This window comes from Mandrillus leucophaeus, unplaced genomic scaffold (genome assembly GCF_000951045.1).
Source record: "Mandrillus leucophaeus isolate KB7577 unplaced genomic scaffold, Mleu.le_1.0 Scaffold71, whole genome shotgun sequence".
NCBI classification, from domain to species: domain Eukaryota; kingdom Metazoa; phylum Chordata; class Mammalia; order Primates; family Cercopithecidae; genus Mandrillus; species Mandrillus leucophaeus.
The window spans coordinates 1063064-1070934 of NW_012107697.1; the positions used below are offsets into that span (position 1 = coordinate 1063064).

Genomic DNA, 7871 nt, shown 5'->3' on the forward strand with positions numbered 1-7871 from the left:
CTCCTCCTGGAAAAAACAACAGCAGTCACCTTGCACTATAGGTCACTGGTCCCCAATCTTTTTGGCACCAAGGACCCGTTTCATGGAAGACAATTTTTCCACAGACCAGGGAGGGTGGAGGATGATTTGGGGATGAAACTATTCCACCTCAGATCACCAGGCATTAGATTCTCATAAGAAGCATGAAACCTAGATCCCTCACATGTGCAGTTCACAATAGGTTCACGCTCCTATGAGAATCTAATACCCTCGCTAATCTGAAAGGAGGCAGAGCTCAGGCAGTAATGCTTGCTCGTCTGCCTGCCACTTACTTCCTGCTGAGCGGTTCGGTTCCTGACAGGCCATGGACCAGTGCCAGTCTACTGCCTAGGGATTGGGGACCCCTGCTGTAGCTCAACTACTAGGGCTTTGCCCTCTCAGAGGGGTGCGCTGGGTTCAATTCCTGGCTTCAAAAGTGAATCTTTTGTGATTTAATCATTTATTGATTCTTTTCCCTTCCATGGACAGCTCCTAATTTCCTGTCTTGAAACTTTTTTCTCTGAGTTACCTTTGGGGCAATTCTAGATCTTGTAAATTGCTTACCATCTCTTTGGAGACACCTTGTGTCTCCAGACACACACGAACCTTGTGCGTCCATATTTAAGTTATCCCCTTACTTAAGGTTTAGTAATTTCACATAGGAGGTTACCTTTAGGTAAAGATTCAAAAGCCAGAAATATTGGCCATTTGTCCTGGCTAAAATCTGGTAACAAAAGATTTTTAAGAGATTTTTATTTTGAGAACTCCATAGTCAGAAATCAACTTAATTAAAGATGATATTTGGGCTGTATGTATACAGATATTGTTTTAAAAGCCCCTGCTGGCCAGGCACAGTGGCTCATGCCTATAATCCTAGCACTTTGAGAGGCCAAAGTGGACAGATCGCTTGAGCCCAGGAGTTTGAGACCAGCCTGGGCAACTTGGCGAAACCCCATCTGTATAAAAAAAAAAAAATTAGCTGGGCATAGTGGCAGACACCTGTAGTCCTAGCTACTCAGGAGGCTGAAGTGGGAGGATCACTTGAGCTCAGGAGGTTGAGGCTGCAGTGAGTTGTGATCACACCACTGCATTCCAACCTGGCAACAGAGCGAGACTCCATCTAAACAAACAAAAAGCCCCTGCTCTCCCTCTAAGAAATTCTCAGTCAATGGAATTTTGTCTTGATTCTCCATTTCTGTCTGTGTATTTATATGTGTTGTGTGTATAGTATTTATATAAAAGAGCTCTAATTAATTGGCTTAAAGAAACTAAAATCAAGCATATTATCAGAAAAAATTGAAACTTTAATCCCTTTTAGGTCACATGACTCTAATGATTTTTAAAAATAAAGACAGCATAAATAAAATAAAAAACAAAGACAGCGTAAATAAAGAATATGTTTTGGTGGGAGGTTATTAAGAAGTCATGTGAATATGGTTTCTGTTAAACAGAATGTAATTTTGTCTAGCTCAGAGGGTTTTAACTATTGGCCTCACCTAAAAGAGTAATGGGACAGCTGGGCATGGTGACTCACGCCTGTAATCCCAGAACTTTGGGAGGCTGAGGTGGGCAGATCACTTGAGGTCAGGAGTTTGAGACCAGCCTGGCCAACATGGCAAAACCTCTTCTCTACTAAAAATACAAAAATTAGTCATGTGTGGTGTTGAGTGCCTGTAATCCCAGCTACTTGGGAGGCTGAGGCAGGAGAATCACTTGAACTTGGGAGGCGGAGGTTGCAGTGAGCTGAGATTGTGGCACTGCATGCCAGCCTAGGTGACGGAGTGAGACTCTGTCTAAAAAAAAAAAAAAAAGAGTAATGGGACAAAACTGATGGTTTAAGCAAGTTGAAAAGGGTTTGTGAAGGGTTAATCTTGTGAAAAGTTCTGTAGGTACAAGCAAGTTGGCTAAGATTTAAAGGGGATTACTTAGCTTTTCCGTAGGTCGAACACTGAAATAAAAGCACACTGATGTAGGGCCAGAATCGGGGCCCATATGTCTGAATAATGGTTTTCTAGAGAATTTATTTGTTTAACAGAAAATTGTAAAGAATTATGAGAGGTGTGTGGACATTTTACCTTATGGTCAAACTAACTATGATTGTATAGATTTGTATATAAGGTTTAATTATGAATTGGATATAACATTAATAATATACTAATGCAAAGGTGAAATTTTGCTTTCTCTCTTAAACAAGATTTTTTTTTTTTTTTTGAGACGGAGTCTGGCTCTGTCGCCCAGGCTGGAGTGCAGTGGCCGGATCTCAGCTCACTGCAAGCTCCGCCTCTGGGGTTTACGCCATTCTCCTGCCTCAGCCTCCCGAGTAGCTGGGACTACAGGCGCCCGCCACCTCGCCCGGCTAGTTTTTTGTGTTTTTTTAGTAGAGACGGGGTTTCACCATGTTCGCCAGGATGGTCTCGATCTCCTGACCTCGTGATCCGCCCGTCTCGGCCTCCCAAAGTGCTGGGATTACAGGCTTGAGCCACCGCGCCCGGCCTTAAACAAGATTTTTGCATAATATTTTAAAATAATGAGAGATTTTTGTTTACCTTTCAATAAACAACAGAAAAAGGAGGGGAGAGGAGACAGATTCGGTTGGTGTCACGCTGTCTTTATTGCGACCTGCTTGGAAAGTTGACTCTCCCCTCTATCAGCAAGTAAAGATTTTTTCCTTTTAGAAATTTTGGAGTTATCATTTTGGCTACATAAATGACTTGTAGTGACTCCATACTAATCTTCTCTGAGCAACTCTCCTCCAAATCCTGTTGGGTAATGAGAACAAGTGGCACCCCCCTGCCCAAAAAATCCATACCCCTTTATATTATTTAAGGGACCAATTACCAATCTCCCGCCAGTCCCTGGTAATATCCAAATGCCCCACACCCCTTTGGGGCAAAAATATCCTTTCCAAGATGGGTGCCTGCTTAATGTTTACCCAACTTGTGAATTCATCTTTCCCTCTAATATCCCCGTTTCTCCCAGGAAAGCTACCTAAATCTTTAACCAATAGCTTCGACCTGGATAGTCCTATCTCGGGGGTTTAAAAATAGCCCACACTTATACAGACACACCCTAGCAAGAAATTCAACCTAGAAATCTCTTGAGGGGGGATAACCTCCTCATATGTGGCCCCTTCACAGAACTCACACAGCAACACACAGTATAAACCTTAACTTCCTAACAAAAGGAAAATTTTTTTTTGTCTAATTCAAAGGTTACACATAGGCCAGATGTGGTAACTCATGCCCGGAATCCCAGCACTCTGGAAGGCCAAGGCATGCAGATCACCTGTGGTCAGGAGTTCAAGATCAGCCTGGCCAACATGGTAAAGCCCTGTCTCTACTAAAAAAAATACAAAAATTAGCTGGGTGTGGTGGCACACACCTGTAGTCCCAGCTACTTGGGAGGCTGAGGCAGGAGAATTGCTTGAACCCACAAGGTGGAGACTGTAGTGAGCCAAGATTGTGCCACTGCACTCCAGCCTGGATGATAGAGTGAGACTCCATCTCAAAAAAAAAAAAAAAAAAAAAGGTTACTTATAAAACAAGGTAAAAGGAATGAGGAAATAAGAGAGACATAAAGACGGTTATAAAGGTGAAGGCCAGGTGCGGTGGCTCATGCCTGTAATCTTAGCACTTTGGGAGGCCAAGGTGGTAGATCACTTGAGGTCAGGAGTTCAAGACAAGCCTGGTCAACAGGGTGAAACCCCATCTCTACTAAAAATACAAACATTAGCCAGGCATAGTGGCTTGTGCCTGTAGTCCCAGCTACCTGGGAGGCTGAGGCACAAGAATCACTTGAACTCAGGAAGCAGAGGTTACAGTGAGCCGAGATCGCACCACTGCACTCCAGCCTGGGTGATAGAGTGAGACTCTGTCTCAAAAAAATAAAAATAAAAATAATAAAACAAAAAAGAAGAAGAAAGTTATAAAGGTGAAGAGGTATTTTTGATAAGGAGAGTTATAAAGAAAGAAATTTTATATAAGAACGGATCTTGTGTGATAAATTCTTGTCATAAAGTAAAATGACTGATTGTTAAGAAAGAGGGAAGTTTAGGACAAGTCAGAAAGTCCAAGCCCATCATAGATAGTCATGACCAGTGTAAGTCATGAGAAAATTCATGAAAGAAATTTATAAAAGGAATGTTGTATGTAATTAAGGTATAATAGTCTGTCTAAAATTGGTTCCCTATGCTGTTTAAATTCAAACACTTTTTCATCAAGTAACTTCCAGGTTATCTAAATGGGCTTTCAATAAGGAAAAATAGTCAGACTGCAAAAGGTTTTTCTTCGCCTTTTCAGTAACTGGCTTAAGAAATAAAATTGTATCTTCTAAAATTCAGCAGTTTCACCTTCAAATGATGCTGTGAATGGGGTATCAGTCTCTCCCCAATGATGCCTGCTACCTTTACCGGTCTCCCCTGAATTCAGTTGGACACCAGTTTTGCCTTGACATGCTCCCCCTCTCTGATGAGACGCTTCCTCCAGCAAAATCCAATATCCTAGGTCCCACAATCCAGGATAGGTCTCTTGACAGATCAACAATCGTAGGTAGGGAGAACTCTATGCCCCTGGTCAGCAGGAAGTAGTTGGAAGATGAGACCTCTGCCCAATGCCAAAGATTTGTCATTGTTGTTCTGCCAAGGGTGGAATGTACAGTCCTGATAAGCAAGCAACAATGAGGAAGGGGCCCCAAGTTGGGGAGGGTCCCAGGTGGGGAAGAACAATGAACAATTGTTCTGAGAGTAGCTAATCAAACTACTCAAGGGCACAATGACCTCTGTGGGCACAGTGACCTGGTTCCACAGGTAGCCCGCTCCAGCACGACCCTATAAAACTTCTCTCTAGTCCCTGCCTCTTTGCAGACAGCCCTTTCCCTGCTGTGCTGCCCAGCAACCTTGCAAGGTATTTTTTTACTTATGGCTGTCTTGGTAAATACCCTTACCACCCATGACACCAGCCCTGGCTAGTCACTACCCAGGAAAATATGGAGGTCCCTCAAAAAACTACAAATAAACTACTATATGATCTAGCAATCCCACCACTGGACCTTTATCCAAAGGAAAGGAAATCATTATATTGAAGAGACATCTGCACTCCTGTTTATTGCAGCACTTACTACAATAGCCAAAACATAGAATCAATCTAGGTGTTCAACAATAGATAAATGGGTAAAGAAAATGTGATATATGTACACAATGAAATATTATTTGAGCATTAAAAAGAATGAAATCTATGATTCACAGTAACATAGATGGAAATGGAAGACATTCTGTAAAGTGAGATAAGCCGGGAACGGAAACTTAAACACTGAATGTACTCGCTCATATGTGGAAGCTAAAAACGTTGATCTCACAGAAGTAAAAAGTAGAACAGAGGATACTAGAGGGGAAGGGACATAGGGAGAGATTTGTCAACAGAAACAAAACTACAGCTAGATAGGAAGAATAAATTCTAGTGTCCTATACCACTTTAAGATGGCTATGGTTAACAACAATGCATAGTTTCCAAGAGGTAGAAGGAGGATACTGAGTGTTCCTAACACAAATAAATGAAAAAAAGTTTGACATGATGGATATGCTAATTAGTCTGATCCGATCACTATACACTGTATGTATCAAAACACCCCTGTGTACCCCATAAATATGTGTAATTATTATGTGTCAATTTTTAAAGTCACTAAACAGTGTAGGGAAATTGTTCTCCTTGGCAGTTACTACAGAAAAAAACATCTTCGGAAAAGAGATATGCCACAATGAGACTACCATACAAGATGCCAAAGTTACCCCCCAAATGACAATATCATGAAACAAAATAAGGGAGAGCTGCTGTCCCTCAGTGTTTGTCCCTAGTAAGGACAACTAACCACTGATCAAACAGACAACTGCACAGCCTTCTTTCACTCACAGAGTGTTGTCCACCTGCAGTGCCAAGTCCTCTCAATCCATCTGCATACTGCTGTGCACTTCTGGGCTCTCAGATGTTTTTAGGTCTCCAAGTCTATATAACCACTCTAAGCCATGCCTCTTAATATGTGCCCTCATTTTCCATTGTTAAGCCATTGAACACAGACTGGTAGGTCACATGGCTTCTGTAACACAGTCTAGGTGACATCGGTTAACTCTCTACACGAATGGGACCCTGGAGGTCCTTATTCCTGCTCCCTGCTTCAGAGTGGGTTATACCTAAACCATCCTGCATGAGCCTTTCCCAAGGTCAGGGCTGTGCTGAGGGTGTAACAAGTATGGACAGTAGTCTAGCTCTCTTGGGAGATTTAAGTCTCGGGCTTCTAAAGGTTAAATATTGGCATGTCTATAATGGGGAGAAGAAAAACAGTGGTATAACTATGTAAAATGATGGATATATTAATCTGCTTCACCATAGTAAACTTTTTACTATCTACACGTATCCCACAACATCATGTTGTTTACCTTAAATATACACAATGAAATTTGTTTAAAAATAAAATTTAAAACTGTCTTCTAAAAAGAAAAATAGTGAAGAAAGAGCTCTGCTGTGAGCTCAAGAACAGCCAGTCACAGCTCTACCTAAACCCATGGGTGACTTAAAGCTGAAGCCTTGTCATCATCACTGTCACATACTCTTATTATGAGGAAACTTTGCTCCTCTTTTTGCTGAGGAGATTCACCTAAGTTACTCTACATGACAGTAACTGAAACAGCACCCACTAGACTACTTTATGACATCCCCCTCCAGAGATCAAGAGTTCTACAATCACGGCTTCACAATCCTGAGAGACTACCAATTCAACCAGCCTTCAGGACTGGCACACTTCTGCATGAGAAAAGTTCAAATAATGGCTTAAGAAATTCAAAGCAACTGCTTACCCAAGATGAAGAGCACCCAGGAGAGGCAGTGCACTGAAATCTCCCCACAGCTGCAGTTCCCAAGCTCAACTGAAAGACTGCTGCGAGCACTCTAGGTTAGGCTCAGAGCAAACCAAACACGTGCCTTCTGAAGTGGCTGCAGAGATGCAAACAGGAACCTCTAACTCAAGGTTCTCATTTCAGTCTCATTACCCAATTTTTATGTATATTATCATTCTAAAAAGAGGTGACAAATTCAACCTACTGAAGTGAACCTCACACTCAGACTTCTTCAGATGCCATCTTCCCTTTTAGATGACAAGCCCTCTGAGGGTAGGAGCTTGAATGGCACCAGGCAAGTAGGTGCTGAGAAAGAAATCCGTTTCATGCAAACAAAATACAATAAATGTAATATTAACACAAAACATTCTATCTTAAAGATAAGCAACCTCTTTTATTTTTCCTCTCAAAACAGAGGTGCAACCTCGCCAGGCAATCACCCAATCACTGCTTCCAAAGATATGCCTGCCCAGTCCTCCAACTCGCTACGTAGACATGAGTTTCCTCTGGCCGTGTGATATCAGCATTTCCAGAATACAGGCAGCCATTGATTCCCATAGAGAACCTCTTGGGTAACTTGGACATCCTAGATTAGAACTCAAGGTTTCTTCACTTCAAGATACCTCTCAGTCTTAGTCACCACTTCAAAAACAGATGTTCTCAATGTATGCACCTTCAACCTCGGCTACATTGGCTTGACTTAGGCATGGGCAGACTCATCTTATGGAACTTGTCCTGTATCATCTGAAAAGCTGTTGAACATTTCCTCCTAAGCACTATGCTGCACGGTACTTTAGAAGTGATGTGCTAGAGAACCAGCATTCTCCACAGTATAAATATTCCCATCATGGCCTATTTCAAGCTACCAACAGTTTAACAACTGGCTTGCAAAATTCCTAAAAAATGTAATACAGGTTGAGTATCCCTTATCCAATATGCTTGGGACCAGAAGTGTTTCAGATTTCATATT

The 7871-nt window shown here is 41.9% G+C and overlaps 1 protein-coding gene across 2 annotated transcripts in view; it reads right to left on the bottom strand.

Annotated features, from left to right (window-relative positions):
* AMICA1 (adhesion molecule, interacts with CXADR antigen 1) overlaps positions 1-7016 on the bottom strand; it is a 36780-nt gene extending 29764 nt beyond the window's left edge. For both annotated transcript variants that reach the window (XM_011964860.1, XM_011964859.1), the window contains exon 1: positions 6863-7016. The gene's annotated coding sequence lies outside the window, so the exon portion shown is untranslated. The remainder of the gene's footprint in view (positions 1-6862) is intronic.
* Between the last annotated feature and the right edge of the window lie 855 nt (positions 7017-7871).